Source organism: Ursus arctos, unplaced genomic scaffold, assembly GCF_023065955.2.
Source record: "Ursus arctos isolate Adak ecotype North America unplaced genomic scaffold, UrsArc2.0 scaffold_4, whole genome shotgun sequence".
NCBI classification, from domain to species: Eukaryota; Metazoa; Chordata; class Mammalia; order Carnivora; family Ursidae; genus Ursus; species Ursus arctos.
This window is the reverse complement of record NW_026623056.1, coordinates 67903617-67920280: the sequence shown is the minus strand read 5'-3', so window position 1 is coordinate 67920280 and position 16664 is coordinate 67903617. Positions and strand designations below refer to the sequence as shown.

Here is a 16664-nt window from a genome sequence, read left to right as displayed (position 1 = left end):
GCTTATCCACACAAGCGCCAGGAGTTCCAGAGCCCTTAATGGAACGTTGGCAGCCAAGACCGCAGTCGCCGCCCGGCAGGTACGCGGAAGGGGGAGGCTGGGAATCCAAGGAGCTGCAATCTTGTCGTTTCTTTTCGCCAGGGGCTCCGACAGTGAGCTAGCGTAGGTGTTATTTTAGATGACGATGTGTCGCACCTAACGGAAGTAACACTGGCAGACAGGTGCCAGTTGGAAATTGGTTGGTTATCTAGGATGACAATTGTTGGCTATTTATTCAATCATCAGTCAGATGACGTGTATCATGGCCATCGAAAACATATGTCAGTCTCTGGACACAGGGATCTTCTGGTGATCTCTGAGATATGGAAGAGCAAGGTAGGAATTATCACTGCTCAGTGCCTGTTTATCCATCGAGGACTGCTGGGCAGAGGGCCTGCCCCCAGAGAAGCTCCTACATTTTGTGGCATATTAAGAAACTAGATTTGATTCTTCTTGTCGAGGGCCGGAGAGACCGATCCACTTTACTGCTGAGAGGAAAACTAAGAGGTTCCCTGTAACTTTATGGTAGCCCCATGAATAGGCCTCCCTTTTCCCTTTCACCACCTTGAATTGAGGGAGATAGATTTGGGCCAAAATTTTTCTAATTGTTGTATTGAACATCAACCAAATGCAAGGCATTATGTGGGATAAAGGATAAATTAAATATGGGCCATACTTAATCCCAAAGGAGAAAAACCTTTTCATACATAATTGTAATATAAGGATAATTCTGGAAAAGTCTATATGAGAAAATGATCAGTCTGTGTTGTTGTTTATAAGAATACCAGAGAAAAATTACTCTTCGGACATAAAAAAAAATAGGAAAGTACGTTGAAAATAATAAAAATATAGTATTTTTTAAATCAGAGGCACTGCTTTGTAAATACTGGCAACCAATTAAGACAAGAATGTTAAAAAGATGGATTAAGTTTATGTAGTAAATAATAATTCCTTACACTCCTCAAAATGGTAGTGTTTGAAGGGCTTTTTTTTTTTTTTTTTTAAATGAAAGATTCCAGGAAGCCAGAGACTTCTGGGTAATGTTTAAATCATTGGGAATTGATCTGACATTTAATGGCAAAATGTTGACTCTCTAATGCCGTAACAAGGTCATTGGGTCAAGGGACCTCCATTACCTAACCTTAGCTGTTCTCTTTACATGACATACAGAGTATTGATCAGGGCTGTTACGCGGGATTGGGCATAGAGTTCTATATCCTTATTATAGTGTTCTTAAACTCTGGGTCTAGCCAATATATTCTGCTATGATCTGCATTTTCGTGTGGTCCCAGTGAAGGGGGCTTGCTCTGTTTCTTGTTTATCCTCCTTCTTTGTTTTGTCTGTACTCCCTGGACAAAACTTAGTCTTCTGAACGTTCTATATCCACGGTTCATTCACTGATGGTCTTAACATTCTCTAGGATTCCACACTATATTTTGCCTTCAAACTTCATTGATCTTCCAAACTCAGTGACGCTACCAAAATGGAAGTCAGTTTTCATGTTCTTAGAGCTATGACATTGGATGATCGCAGTCACATTCATACTGGCTAGTCATTATTTTTCGATCATGGAAATGTTGGGCACTGATTGGTTTCATAGGCTCAAACTGACTCCTCAGATTTGAACAATGAAGGAATAATTCAATTTAATTTCTAACACTGTAGAACTATGATGCTTAGCTTTTCCAAACAGCTTTTATATATTCTCTCATTTTATTCTCATAACACGTATATGTATAATAATTCATAAGAGGATCCTAACATTTCATCAAACAAATACATTTCCATTGCAGATGACTAATGTAAGCCATAGGAATAGTGTGTTCTACAAAGGGTCCAGGACAATTGTTCTACAATTGATCCTTGAACCTTTATTGTATCCTTATGGTTCTTAAGACCATAAAAAGGTTTAAAGGGTATGGTGGAGATTGCAAGTTGTCCACCAAACTCTGTGTTCCACTGCTTATATAGTAAGATGGAGCCATAACTGAGACAAAGGTGCCCAGGCATGGACTATATTTTCCCACTCCCTTGGCAGCTGGTTGTGGCCATCAGACTAAGCTCTCTCCGGTGAAGTATGAGCAAACATGATAGATGCCATTCAAGCTTTGCCTTGAATATTTGCAAGCTCACTCCTACAGCTCATTCTTCTTTCTCACAGCTGAAATAGTGATGACAAGACAAACCTTAGAAGCCATGTGTTGACCGTGGAAGGATCACCCTCATTCTGGGTTGGTTCCTGAATGACTGAGTGGAGCAGAACCCCTTCACTGCCCACCCCTCCGCCCCCCTTTCAGATTATTACTTGAGAGATAAATCCACTTCTATTTTATTTCAGCCATTGTATTTTCAGAATATTTACTTCAGTAGGTTAGCCTGCATAATTGGTATGGATGGCTACTTGATTTTACTAGAAAAAACTTCAAGAACATTCAAGCCTGGGCAGGTGATGAGACTGAAAATTATCAAGCCCTGACTTTATTCCCTCTCTCCAACAGATACTTGATGGGGAAGGAGAAGTTAGGAGAACAGGAGAGAAGCTTGAAACAGAGGTAGGTCAAGGCTGGTAGAGGCAGTTGTGGAGGCCAGAGTCGTGCTGCAGAGACGTTTACACCTGCTCGGAAATGAGAGTGGAATAAAAACTTAAAAATATACAACCAGAAAATACCCCCTCCCTTTTTTTTTTTTTTAAACTACGTAAAGCCTTTATTGAGCATGCAGAACTCATTGGATATCACCAGCTAATGAATTCTCAGTTCTTTGTGTTTGATTTGCTAATCATTACAGTGAATCAAACACAAAGAATCCAGCAAGGGTTCTAAAAGAAGCCCTGTGAACGGTCACCGTGGACACATACTGCAGAAAGTAACCTCTGTGTTTTCTTCTTAAATCTTTTCCAATCAAATTGTGTCTTTTCTCTTTAACACTTGTCACTTAGATCTTTATCTTAGTAGGTCATCTCAAAAGTCTTGCATGCTAGAATCCAGAGAAAGAGAGAGATAAGCATCGCGGACATTTATCGATGATACAACTACTTAATATCCTCCAGGGGTACTCCCCACATACACATTCACAAGAAAGCAGGACCTGATAGAAACTTTAAAGGGATCTCAAAGGAGAAGCCATGGGGGGAGTGTGTGCAATAACCCACAGTCATCACTGCCCTAATAGTATCTGATCTGAACCTGGCATAGCTTCAGAAAAAGCCATGTGTTCAGGCTAAAACAAGAATGAGAAAAAAGGAGAACGTTGCTTTCTTCTAATGTGGTAAATAGGGCATGAAGTTTTTATAGTTTGCTGGTAGAACCGGTTTTACAAGTTTTCTACTTACCCATGGGGCTTAGCCTTAAGGGAGAAAAAATATTTTTTATTCAGGAAGTATCTTAAGACTTCTGGTAGGGTGTTTAAAATCAGTATACAGAATAAAAATCTATATTAATGTTGTTGTGTCTACATTTCTTGGGATGAAGTTTGAAACTGAAACTATTACATTTTTAAAAGTTGTTCACGAGTGCCATACTTTCCACTTCTGTTTTTGACATGAGGAAGTGCTAAAAGAAAGCTTCCTACTTTTGTATCCTCCTTACGTGTTCCCTTGTTATTAAGTTTTGGTAGATTCCTCATATTCGTTTAAATTGCTCTCCCAGATTGTTTATTTTAAATGTCATGAAATGATTGTTTCATGGATCCCGGTCTTGATCAGTTTGGAGAAGAAATGGCTTTAAGTGAGAAACCCCCACAAGGTATCAGTACGTGTGCCCCCTCTGGGTGAGTGTGTGTGAAAGAGAACCAGGCCCACAGCTCGTGGCGGAGAATGTGACGCAGGGAAAGGAGACAAAGAAACCTAAAAGCCAGAAAATGTTCAGTGTGTTGTATTTGTGCTTTTAAATTTCCTTTCAAGTTTCAGTATCTCTCAACAGACTCGAGGTGCCTTCTCAGTATGGCTGCTTCTACAGATGGTACTGGGGGGGAGGCTGAGCAAAGGATAGACGAAGAGAAAAGGAGTACATGTGTGTTTGTATGTCAAGTTCATCTCCTTCCTTCCTCTCTCCTAGTTCAGTTAATGGGAAGTATTCTTATACTGATTCTTTCATTTAACAGCTTGTCTGCTTTGACAAAGACAAATCAACTTCAGCTTTTGGTGACCCCTGGGGAAATATTCTATATCTAGTGGTGAAACTGATTGATTTTATTAAAGCCACTGTGAAATCTCTGCTTCCTCAGGAAGAAAATTATATTTTTCTTCACTGGAGATTGAATAAGAGAAAATAATCTGAATAAATATTATATGTCATATTCAATTTACAAAGATATAAATAGAGAGGGTACAGATTGCCTTTAGACTTCAAGTTTGAAACTAAATGTGTATACATATGCATATGTTTTATACGTTCTTAGCGAAGAATACTAATACAATCACAAAGACTTAATAACTGAGTATTTTATCCACTCACGAATTAAAGTTTTTATTACATTTAAACAACTTTTTCTCAATGAGAAGCAAAGTGCTTTTGTTCCTTTTTTCATTTGAGGAGCTGAAATTTAATCTTGAAAATTTGGCTGTGCAGCTGATAGCTAGCTGGCTTAACAAAATATCCCTCACTTCCTCTTCCACAAGGATCTCTCTGATACTTCAATTCCATCCTGCACAGCAGTTTTGAAGTTCTAAAACAATTACAAAATTTTCTTGTCTCTGATGATTTTCAAAGACTGTGAGAACTCAGGTATGCCGGAAAGGCATTTGGAAGGAACAAGAAGTACAAGTATTGGCTTCATTCCGTTCAAATTAGGGTAGCTGCATTACTGCAGATTTTTTTTTCTAGTAATGCTATTTCTCCACATTTTTCCTATCCTGTTAGCTTTAGCATTCTGGATCTCACACACACACACACACACACACACACACACACACACACAATGTGGCCACCCTATCAACAAGCAACCCATATTTTTGTCAAGTAAGTGGAGGAGAGTAGAACTGATTTCTTATTACTGAAAAGAAGCTGTTGTCAAAATAAGTGATGTGAGCAAGACGAGGAAATCCAGGCTGCTACTACCATCACTCTAGCCAGGCTTGTACTTGGCATCAAGACTGAAGGGAGACCCAGTTGAAAATGAAAACTCTTTACATACTTCATTTTACTCAACTCTTATAATCTCTCCTTGAAAGGAGAATGCATTTTGTGTTTTGTTTTGTTTTGCTTTTCTAAGCAAGGAGCAGTGGGGGTTATCTTTTCTTGGACAAGCTAAACTCTGTCACCTTGTCAGAGGAGACAGATGAGGTTGGAGAGGACTCTGCCTCCCAGAACCACAGAGCCGAGATGTGATTCTCGTTCATGACAAGACCAACATGTACTTGTTGGGGGAGCAGTCAAATAAGTTGCCATCTCTCTTGCTGAACCAGAAATTAAAGCACTGATATAAAAATTATACAGCCACGCTGTATAAAAATTTGAGCCATGCCAAGGACCTTTTTCTCATTTTAGTGTCACTAGTTGTTAGTTTGCTTGTTATGTGACATCATTTTTTAAGAGCCATGAAACCACGCAAAGAATGGAAAGACCATAATATGGTCCTGTGGGGATACCACTGCTTGAAAAGCAAAAATGTATATTAAACATGTGTCAGCTGGGATTAGAAGGAGTGAACTATTTAAAGCAGAAGGCATGTAATCGGAAGTGTTTCTACGTGTCTTTTCCCTCCACCTTCTTACTTTGAAAATTTAAGAACCTACAGAAAATTGCATGCATAATACAATAAATACGCATCTGTAGGTCTGTGCTGATAGGGTAGCCACTTTCCATATGTGCCTATTGGCTACTTCAAAATTGGGCTAATCCAGATTGCGCTGTGTTGTTCTACATGCCTTTCCAAAAATAAATACTCCCTAAAGTTTTATGAAAAGCGAATAGATACTTGGGCCTTTAAGTAGATAAAAATTACACCTACACACACAGATCATTTATATTATATATATATACACACACATATGATATGAATTCATACTAATATATACAAAGAACACATATACGTGTATCTGTGTGTGCATATATTTAACTATGGATGTAGACTTCATTTTCAATAAAGCGCTGGGAAAAAAGGTGAGATGAGGGTTTAGGCATCCAGCTTTTAAAAAAGTGCTTGATGTTTCTCCTAAGGAGTTGACCTAGGCCCAAAAAGAAGTTTATTTATCCTCGCATGAAATAGGATACATTAGAAATAATAGAATCTTTTTTTAAATAAAATCAAATATAAGTTAAAAACAAATCTTAAACATTAAGGTGTTTCCTTTTGGTGCTTGTGATTTTACAAGACAGCTTAAATCTAACACTTTCCTGTTGGAAAGCTTCTTTGTTTCTCTACCTACTCCAATGCAAGCTAAAATATAGGATTATTAACATTTATTTGAGATCAAGTCAAAATTTAATAATCAATATCCAAAGATTCACCATTGGCAGATCAGCGAAGTAATTAAAGAAAGATTTAAAACCAAGCAGTCAGTGACTTTGAACCTCTTTTAATCTGTTTCCATATAAAATGGAACCAGATTGTTTAATACATAAATAGAATATACCCAAATGATGGATGGCATTCCCTTCTGAGTAGTCTCTTCCTTTGTAAGATGATTCTCTCAAGAAAGTTTTTTTGTGGGGTTTTGTTGTTGTTGTTGTTTTGTTTTGTTTCGTTTTCTTAAGTAGACTCCACGCCCAGCTCAAAGCCCAATGCAGGGCTTGAACTCCTGACCCTGAGATCAAGCCTTGGACTAAAATCAAGAGTCAGCTGCTTAACAGACTGAGCCACTGAGGCGCCCCTGAAAGTGCTTTTTTTTTTTTTTTTCAAAAAGCACATTTCTATTATTATCCATAAAAGTGCTCTACCATGCTTCTTGGTAAGTGGATTTGAATCTTGCAAACTGACAGATTTGTTTAAACCAAGTAGGATGATAAGAGTGACAGAACTTCCTGTATTAGTCAGCTCAGGCTGCCACAGTAAAATAGCATAGACTGGGCAGTTTAAACAGCAGACATTTCTTTCTCACAGATTAGAAGCTGGAAGTTCAAGATCAAGGTGCTGGCAAGACAGGTTTCATTCGGAGGCCTGTTCTTTTGGCTTCTAGGAGACCACGTGGTCTCGGTGTGTTCACATGGGCTTCTCTTGGTGTGTGAGCAGAGAGAGAGGGCTCTCACTCCCTCTTGTTATAAGACCACTAGTCCTCTTGAATTAGGACCCCACTCTTATGACCCCATTTCACCTTAATTTCCTCCTAAAGGACCTATCTCCCAATAGTTATATTGGAGGGTTAGGATTTCAATATATGAATTTTTTGAGGGACACAGTTCAGTCCATAGCACTGTCTGAATTTTCCACTCCCCAAAAGGCAGTAAATTATAAAAAACAAGGCTATTTTTATGCATGTATGTGCTTATGGCTTAAACAGTCCAGAATATACTTCTAAATGAAAGCTTTAAATAAATTTTATGTCATGCCAGCATGGTTTGAAGAAATAGGTAAACTACTTTCGTGTTTTTTTAGTCAACAAAGTAATATATTTCCTTTGCAGAAAACTGGGAAAATGAAGAAAAGAATGAAGAAAATTGAAACAATTGTACGTTATTAAAATTCTCTGAGAATCACATTTCCCCAGTATCTTTTCTTTCTTTTTTTAAAGATTTATTTATTTATTTGAGAGAGAGAGAGAGAGAGAGCAAGCATTTGTGCAAGCTGGGGGAGGGGCAGTGGGCGAGGGGGAGAGAGAATTCTCAAGCAGACACCTCGCTGAGCATGGAGCCTGACACGGGGCTCGATCCCAAGACCCTGAGATCCTGACCTGAGTTGAAATCAAGAGTTAGTTGTCTGACTGACCTAGCTACCCACATCCCTCTCCCAGTAACTTTTCTAAAAAAAAAAAACAACACAAACTTAGAATCAAGGGCGCCTGGGTGTCTCAGTCAGTTGAATGTCGGATTCTTGATCTCAGCTCAGGTTTTGATTTTAGGGTCATGAGTTCAAGCCCTGTGTTGGGCTCCACACCCAGTGTGAAGCCTACTTAAAAAAAGAAATTAAAAACAAAGAAATAAAAACAAACAAAACAAAACCAAAAAACACCTTGGAATCATATAGCTGAGAAATGTTATGTGTCCTCACCTTTTCCATTTTAAATTATATCAAGAGCATATTCCAAATTAAATAACTTATGAAAAACTTCTCTTTGAGGGATTTTGGTTGCTTTCACTTTTCATGTTGTACATAAGAGTTCCTTAATCCTTGCTTTTATTTATTCATCCTTGTACATAAATATTTGTTGCAGATCTGTTTATTTCCTCAGGATAATTCTCAAAGAGAGAAATTACTAGGTCAGAAGATATTAATAATTGTTAGACACTTGATTCATATTGCTGAATAGCTCCCCTGCAAAACCGTATCACATGAAACTCTCACATGATATTTGAGAGGGACAAATTCATTTGCCAACACTAGCCATTACACCTAAAAACATCTTTCTCAATTTGTGAAGGAATCTGCATCTGGTTTTATTTTGCAAGGGAGAATTGACTTTTTTTTTTTTTTGTATCTGCTTATTCATCCTTTTCTTCTATTTGTGAATTGCCTATTCCCATCCTTTAGATTTTTTCCTTTGAGAAAGTCTGGGTTTTTTTCACTAATTTGTTTCTTTGTTGATGTCTTATTTTTCAACCCTTCGTTATGTAATGTTGTAATACGGTTTTTTGCCAGGTGTTCTTTTGACCCTTGATTTTGTGTATTTTATAGAAATATCCATATCTGTGTAGTAAATCTGTCCATCTTATTCTGCCTGGAAGTGGTTCTCGAATGTGCATCAGAATGTCTCAGTGTGTTCATTACAACGCAGATTCCTGGGCCCTGCCGGTCAGGGTGTATTATTCATTAATTCTCTGGGGTAGCCCTAGCAACTGGTTGCAAATAACCCAGCTGATTCTAAATGAAGTGGTTAATAACCACACTGAAGCACTGTTTTGCAGGTTCTTGCTTTGGATTAATACTTACACGGTTTCTCTCAGTCACATCACGTAAATAGCTAAGTATATTTTCTTCTATTTTCTCATGTTTTCATTTTTCTACATCTATCTGTTTGGTTCAGCTGGGATGTATCTTACTATAAGCTTTGCCGCAAAATATTGAACCATTTCTCCTAGCACAGTTTATTTAATAACAACCCAGGATTTCCCCAATAATTTATAATTCCAACTTTACCACTTACTACAATTTTATAAATATTTGAATTTATTGTTGTGCTTGTTTTTTTCCCCCATTGATTTATCTATCTATTCCAGCATACTCTTTTTATTACTCTATCCTTTAAGTATTTCTGTTACTATGAAAAAATGTCCTCTCCCCATTACTCTTCTTATTCAAAAATATTTTGGCAATCCTTACCTGTATAATTTAAAAAATATTAATTTGTCAAATTAAGATAACCAAAACATTTTTGCTAGGGTTGTATTTAGAAAATAATTTGAGGAAAAATCACATACGCTCTGCACTGTGGCTTCACTAGAACATGTATTTCTGTTTGTTTATAGCTTCTTTTATGGTTGCTATGGTCTGAATGTTTGTGTCCTCCTCAGAAGTCATATGTTGAAATCCTAACTCCCAAAGTTGATAGTATTAGGAAGTGGGCCTTTGGGAGGTGCTTAGGTCATGAGTGAGAATAGTGCCTTATGAAGAAGCTCTAGAGAGATCTTTTCTTTCCCACCATGTGAGTGCATACCAAACTCTGAATCAGGAAGGGGGCTCACACCAGAAGGCATGGTATACATATGTGATACTCAGATACTTATCAAATGGATAAAGGTGGGTCTCATTACTTTAAAGCAATACCATTTTGGTATTCTAGCGATGATGAGAAGTATCAGTAATTTTTGAAAAAAAAATTCAATGGTAGTTTAATGATCTGTTCTTTTCCTTTGTAAAATTCATGTTTCATCTTTGTTTAGACCCTGAACTTACTAATTCTCCTGATGTGTATGACTCAAAAAGAACGTTTCTGTTTTTACATAAAATGCTATTTTCTGGATACCAAAACATAGAATTTTTTTTTTTTTTAATTTTAGCTGGCTTGGGAAGCCCTCATAATAGAGAACTGGATTATATTCCAATGTTCTAGTTTTGAAAAATGATCATGGTTGGTACTGCCCAAATTGAACATTGGTCATTAATTTCCCTCTATCCAGTTTTGGAAAAAAGCGTTCACTTGAAAAATTGTAAATAAATACAATAAGATTTTTTTCCTGATAGTTCAGAACTTTATTATACTGCTAACGTTGTTCCAAAGCAGGATACAATTCAGTTTAAAGCTGCAAAAGAAAGGAATTTGGGATGCAACAGAGGTGGATCCTTCCTGGTGGCCTCCGCAGCAGACACTCCCTGCTTTGTTCTGTTTCTTCATCTTAGTCTGATCTGTAGCCTTCCCATGGGCATCTTCGTCTGACTGGTTTCCTGCCCTGCACCTGGGGCCAACAAGAGAGGAGGAAAGGCTTATTCTCTTATTGAGGCCCCTTTGGAAGTAATCCTGGGCTGTAGGAGATGTCAGACTTCACTGCCAGGCAATGACAGCAATGGAAGAAGTGAAGGGAAAACATGCCAAAATGGAGTGTTCAAGACTTTTCCGACTCATCTTTGGGACGGGGATTTACAAAGGTATTTCTTATTCTTAAGGATATTATAAAAAACAAGAGGAGGTGAGAAGCCTCATTGCAGACCTCCCAGGGAACATTAGCCTTAGCAACATGGATGAAAGAATGGTTAACTCTGAAAGGGTAGGTGAGGCTTCTGAATATTATTGAGTTTGGTGTGCGGCAGGGAAAGATGGCCAGTAGGGTGGCCCATGGAGCTTAAGAGACGTTCAAATTATAGACATGAGCGAGAGAGGCTCTAACAAGGAACATGAGAATGTAGGAAACAGTGTGAAGAGTCCTGGAAAGTGTGTGGCAGGTCTCCTGGGATAATATGGGGTGTTGAAAACCTATGGACAAGAGCATTTTAAGACAATGTTGAGTGAAGACTAAAGGTTTGCTCAACAGCATCTGGATTAGTTTCCTATGGCTGCCACCACAAAGTACCGGAAAATGGGGTGGCTTCAAACAGCAAAAATATATCATCTCAGGGGTCTGGAGGCTGGAAGTCTGGAAACAAGGTGTTGGCAGGGCCATGCTCCCTCCGCAACCTGTAGTGAAATCCTCCCTGGCATCTTCCTAGCTTCTGGGCTTCACTGGTGTTCTTTGGTGTTCCTTGGCTTATAGCTATATAATTTTAATTTCTGCCTTCATTGTCACAGAGTATCCTCACTATTTATGTGTACATGAATATGTATATATACATATATACTTAGTATTTTTGTCTATATATATATATATATATACATAGTCACATACACATAAATAGGGAGAAACACACATCTCTATACATACGTCTATATATAGACAAATACGAAAATTTTAGTAAATCAAGATTGTTTTCTATTAATTTAAACTCAGCTATTCCAAGCAGTATTAAAACACTGATTTGATATAGACTTATCAGATTCTCTCTATATAGGTTTACACATATGTATATATGGAAATGTAAAAATTTTCCCATGTTTTATGCTATTTCCTCTTAATAGTTCACAGTTACTAAGGCAGGCAATATTGTCATAAGATGAAGTTCTGAAATGAGGAAGGCATTTTCAGTTTATAGTCTAATATAAGTTGTTTTTCCTTCAGAGTTTAGAAAATCATCTTATTTGCTTTTTCTATAATTAAGTAAAGCTGTTGTATTAAAATCCTATTTCTCCCCCCAAACTTTCCAGCGTAATGAAAACCTCTGAGAAGTTTAAGATTTTCTCTGCCAAAAAACTGCCTGTGTTTGAATATTTGTGAGTATATACTGTCTGTGTATCCTCTGAAACACACATAGAATGTGTTTTATTATTTATTAATGAATATTTTGATTGATTAAACAGATACTCAAATTGTGCATCACTTTAAGGTTGTTGGATTTAGAATAGTATTTGGTTTCAGTGATAACATGCATCATGAAAACACTTAAAAATGTGATCTTATTTCCTTCTTGTAATCTCTCTTCAGGAAGGTAAACAGGAACTGTTAAAGACATACCCAGTGTGTCTCAGGGGCTACTTTATTGGCTCAGTCCAACTCTCAAGTGTGCTGGCATTTTTCCTTTTAAGGACAGTGAAGTCCTATCCATGAAGGCCACAGTGTCGTGCCTGGGGAAGCCACCGCCAGGAGGAAGAAAGCCATTCCCTGACCAGGTTCAATATTGCCCCCAACAGGAGCATCTCTGCAATGGTAGGTTTCCTTTACCATCCGGCAGCTTAAGAGCAGGGATGCAGTCAGTCCAGAGACAGAACTTCTGTTTTCACAAGCAAATGAACAAAACAACAAAAACATAGAAAAATCATTGTTCTCTGTCTCAACCGGAGACCCAAACAAATCCTCTCGGATTCCACTTGCAGATTCTAGCTTGACTTTCACATTCTTCCTTGATGTCCTTTTCACACGGCCATGAAGCACTCTCTGTTACAGTGAGAGCCAGCTGCAGGGACTTTCCCACCTGTCTCATGACTTTTGGAGAAGCTTGCCTTTTCATTTGGCTTTGAGCTGGGCAGGCTATGGTTTCTTAGGTTTAGCTTTGGGAAGGTGCCCCCTACTGGGCTTTGGTTGGTGGAAGAACTTGAGGACCCAGGCAGCGGAGCTGCAGTAGTTGCCCGTGAATGTAACCTGGACTTTGGAACCTCCTGGATGACACAGTTGCTTACCCATCTCGTTATCAATCTGGAAATCTAGTCAAGCGATACATTTCCAGTCCCCTGACTGTCTTATGACCAACTTGTGGGTGTCAGGCAAAGTTTAGTCCAGAAGGACTGCCATAAAGTTGTTGACTGGACCCTGTCTCAGGAAAAGTTTAGCATATCCTGGCAGCCTTCATCGCACACCACCAACTCTGAGAGGTCAAGGGTATTATGGAGAATAGTAACGTTCTTGAAACTGACTCATGAGCCGGCCTGTGAGTAACTGACTCATCCCTGGTCTCACAGAGAGGATGTCAAATGGCCCAATAGGTGCTTCCTGAGAGTCAGTGACAAGAGGGATGAGGAAGGGGTCAGTCATGTAACAGAAAGTCCAGAGAAAGGCCAAGTCAGTCCCAAAGAAACTGTCAGTCTCTCTGCACTTTTCCTACTTGTCCAAATGTTCCACTCAGCAATGGAGATAAATGTTATAGGTAATTTGTTCTGAAATCACTGTCTGTCACTGTCACAGGGCCCAAGCTTTCCATGAGAATAATTCTGTTTCATTCATCATGCTTTCTTTTGAAAATGTAACTAAATGTAGGTGATGTCATTTCTATTGCTGTACTTACAAATGGACTTTGAGTATTTAATTGCGTATGATAGATGTTAATATTTCTGTGTTCGATGTAAGAGAGGTCATTATAGTATGCAGTGTAGTAAAATATTTGTTTTATGTTAAGAGAGAAATACTCAATCATTTTTATTTACATTCTTGTGCAGCTTGGGTCAGGCTGCCCTAAGGAGTTCTGTTTTCTAAAGAATAAGACTATGGAATGACTTCATCAGAGATTCCAGTTACAGAGTGAAACAAATACAGCCTTAGGACTTCTGCTATGCATAGCACCCTTAATTTTCTAGAACAAGACAAAAAAAAAGTCATTATGAATAATTTCGAATAAAACTCTGATTTTTTATTTTATTTTTAAAGACTTCTATGAGTTTGAAATGATCAACAAAAACCTTTTGCTCTGATAAGATACAAATGACAAAATTAAATCTAATCATGATACAATTTTAAATGCAACTTTAAAGCAAGATATATATTTTTTAAAAGACTATTTTTTTTTCTTATGAACAAAGAACGGTAAGTTACTAACTTGCCTTTAGGCATTTATGTTGGTATGTGTGCATTTATTCCAATTAAAGGAATATATAATACATCAAGAATAATGATAGAAAGATAAATTATGTCTTAAATATAGGTAAGGAAAGAGATATTTCTTCCTTATTCTTTTTTTTAAGAAACAAAAAGGGTAGAGAGCAAACAGGCTTTCAGTTATGAAAGGAGTAAGTCACAGAATGACAGGCAGAAGAGCAGAAGGAGTACAGTCAGTGGTTGTAATAGTGTTGTATGGTGACACATGGCAGCCACACTTGTGATAAGCACAGCATAATGTACAGAGTTGTCGAATCACCGTGTTGCACACCTGAAACTAATGTCACATTGTGTGTCGACTATAGTTCAATAAATTAAAGCAAAAACAAACCCAAGTAGGGTAGACATTAGAGTGACCAGCAGGGGGCTACTTTTAGGTTTCTTTTTCTCCTTTCAATTAAGAGCTAACATTTTACTCCTTAGTTTTATAAATAAGGTATAAAGTCTAAACAAAACAACTTTTTCTTCTCTTTAGTTTACTCCTCTTTTCTATTTCCTTTCCCACCACCAACACCTGTAACATGTGATCCCTGCTGTCTGGCCACTGCCGCCTGTGACCCCACCAATTAAAATTCTATCTTTGAAAACTGCTCAGGGGAGGATTTGGATGATGGGCTTCCCACCAGATATAAATTAAAATTAAATTAAGAGCAAAGGAGCATATTCTGGTTTGATGATTTAAATGGTAGTGACAGAAACCTGGTTTCAGCCTGAACCATTTGGGAAGGACTTTCTGAAACGATGGGCTTCAATAGTAGTATAAAAGGTAATGAATGGCCATGTAATATGACATTTTAATTGTGTGTGTTTTCCCAGGAATTTGAGAGTATGTAAAAGGCCTGCAGAACTAGTAGGCAAATCCTGACCCATTTTGGAATATAGCTTCAAATCATCTTCCCGGAGTTTTTTGTTGTGTGTGAAGCCTTACCTCCTTTTTACCTCCTTTTTTGGGCCCATTACCTAAATGTAGGCCCAATGAGTTTAACAGTAGTGCAGAACAATTCACCAGGTAGTGAATTGGAAGGTAAAATTGTGTCATTTGTGTTATCCAAGGGAAATCTCAAGAGAAATTGAAACTGACCTCATGTAATGTTTCTTTTTTTTAATAATATTTATTTTGCTATATTAGTCACCATACAGTACATCCCCAGTTCTTGATGCAATGTTCCATGATTCATTTCATGTAATGTTTCAAATAAGAATTGGGTTCTAACAGAGGAGGTAAGCAAGATAGTTATAATAACTTTGAAGTCAGTAATTCCTGGTTCAACACACAATACATGAAATTATGTTAGGGTTTTGTTTTAAGTCAAAGAAAACGAAACTTTGACTGTGAGGATAACACAGAACAGACTGATTTAGAGTCACGTTTCCCAAACTGAGCTACATAGCAGTGGACATGGGTCACTGAAACCATAGGAGGAGCCTGCAGCCGCCCATTGTGCCAATTTACGCAGGCATTTGGAATAAAAGAAGAGGAGTGATTTAGCTGGCAAAAAAATTTTCAAATTCTCTTATGCTACCTTAATAGGGCTATGTTATGAAAGGGTATAAAATTCAAATGATTCATCTAAGATAAAATATGAACCTTCAAGAAATTTTGAACATGCAAAGGCCCGCTGTAGATTTAACCCCCACTCCCAACCCCTATCCTAGATACATGAATTAGATAAATACTTTGGAAGCCAAACTACCAGATTTCTCATCTTGGCATAATGGTTGATTGATGTCAGTTAACTTTTCATGCATCAGTACAATTGCTCCCAGCTTTTAACACAGTTGAGGAATTCTTAGAAAATTTGGATTATAGAATTGAATATTGCCTTAAACAATTCTTGTGGATAAAGGTATGAACACCACTCTCAGTGTGTTTGTTCAGTCTTGGGATCTACCTGAGAGGAAAAGAGGGAGGGGTTAGAAGCAGAGACACCACAACTACGATGAGAACGTAACTCTGATTTCTATGTGCTTACATGGCTTTGTCTTCCACCAGACCTTACTTCTCAGGGTTAGCCTTCAAAACAGGGATGAAATGTATTTTTATTACTGGGTGATTTAACCAGTGTCCAAGATTATGACTTATAAACTTGAATTTTAAGACTGTCTATGGGCATAATTGAGCCTAAAATGTAATAGGTTCCTTCTCTGGTCCTAAAAGAAGAGGTTAATAAGAATAGATTTCTGTTATCTAGTTATGGTTTGTAAGCAATTCCTGGTAATGATATCGCAATACAACTTATTTGATCCAAATTACTCCTCAGTAGCCATCAGTACAACTATCCTAAGGAAAAGATGCCCTTTGATATTATAAGGAGCACTGAAGGAAATGTGCAAAAATAAAGCCCCCTTTCTTCTAAAAAATGCTGTATCACTCTCCCCTTCTTTTATTTTTTTGCTTTTTTTATTTCTTTTTCTTCTGTGAATGGGAATAGAGAGTGTAAATTAATGTATGTAATCATGCATTTATTGAACATGACTATCTCTAGAATTTTTCTTGCCTTGTTATTATATTGTTTTGGAAAACTTTGATAGAAAAAATTAAGAGAAAAATGAATGAAAGATCGGTTAGTTGCATGGCACTAACTTTTAATTAAAATACAGCTAATCTATTTTTCAGGTGTAGACTATTCGTATCCAATT

At 37.6% G+C, this 16664-nt stretch overlaps 1 long non-coding RNA gene across 1 annotated transcript; it reads left to right on the top strand.

Annotated features, from left to right (window-relative positions):
- Positions 1–10366: 10366 nt before the first annotated feature.
- LOC130542608 (uncharacterized) lies at positions 10367–13493 on the top strand. The gene is made up of 3 exons (XR_008957280.1): positions 10367–10716; positions 11867–11932; positions 12245–13493. It is a non-coding gene; the product is annotated as an uncharacterized LOC130542608 (long non-coding RNA).
- The last annotated feature ends 3171 nt before the right edge of the window (positions 13494–16664 follow it).